This window comes from Prunus avium, unplaced genomic scaffold (genome assembly GCF_965620075.1).
Source record: "Prunus avium unplaced genomic scaffold, drPruAviu1.hap1.1 HAP1_SCAFFOLD_783, whole genome shotgun sequence".
In the NCBI taxonomy this organism is placed as follows: domain Eukaryota; kingdom Viridiplantae; phylum Streptophyta; class Magnoliopsida; order Rosales; family Rosaceae; genus Prunus; species Prunus avium.
Window position 1 is genome coordinate 42,501 of NW_028276985.1, and position 1,096 is coordinate 43,596.

The following is a 1,096-nucleotide window of genomic DNA, read 5'->3' on the forward strand; positions in this document are numbered from 1 at the left end:
TAAATCTTGTTGGTTTGAAATTGTTTTGAAAAGGTTCTTTAAATCTTGCGGGTTTGCAACTCATAAGAGCGTCACTTTCAACGTCCCCGGCATTGGATTGAGTTTCTAAAAACAACCGTGCACACCGAGGTTAAACTTTACCGGCTCCACTCCGACTCGCCGCTCGCCCACAAATCCGAAGGCAACAAAACATTTGTTTTTAATTTTGATGAAATTTTTTGAAAACATTGGCTTGGCAAGCCCCAATCCGCGACTATCCACCCACCGCCACCCCACACGAGTGGTTGTTGTTGCGAAATGAGGTTGTGGTCGACATGCCCGTGCATTTGAGAAGGAGTTCCTAGCACTCCATGCTCTCCCATGCCAAAAAAAAGCCTAGACAACCCCATTTCGCAACTTTCCACGCCTTTTTTTTCCTCCCTCACCCATGGCGGCGGCGTGGTGGCGGCGGCCGGATTCCGGCCACCACCGCCATGGGTGGCAGCCCCCCCGACCCCGACACCAAACCCATAATACCGAGGCAACATATCGAGGCAACATGACATGGGTGTGGCGTGGGGGAAGGGGGCTGCAGCTAGGAAGGCATGGGCTGCCATGCATATGCAGGCAACACACACCCCCCTATATAGCATTTTATGCATTTAGCCCTTTGACAGGAAGAGACATCACCTATGCGCGAGGAGTCATAATGGGCTCTAAATAATTCAATACAAGGTATTTGGACGTGATTTTTTGCAGGGATACTAAGAAACATGCAATCTATGATGGGAAAAAGTTTCATAAATTTTTGAAGTCGGGAAGTATTTTTTATTATTTTTAGAAGTCGTAAAATTGAAAAAATCATTAAAACAAATCCGGGAGGAATTTTTTAGTTTTGTAAGTTGGAGAAGGTCCTAAAAATCATAGACTACTTATGGGGAGCTTATTGTGCGAGGAAATTTCAATAAAAACGGGGTTTGACAAGATTTGAAAAATTCTGTCGACATTTGAAAAAACCTGGAACCATGCTGCCGGCATGCTGCGCACATGCTGCGCGCAGGCTGCGCGCATGCTGCGCGCAGACTGCGCGCATGCCATGGCAGGACAAGTTTCGCTA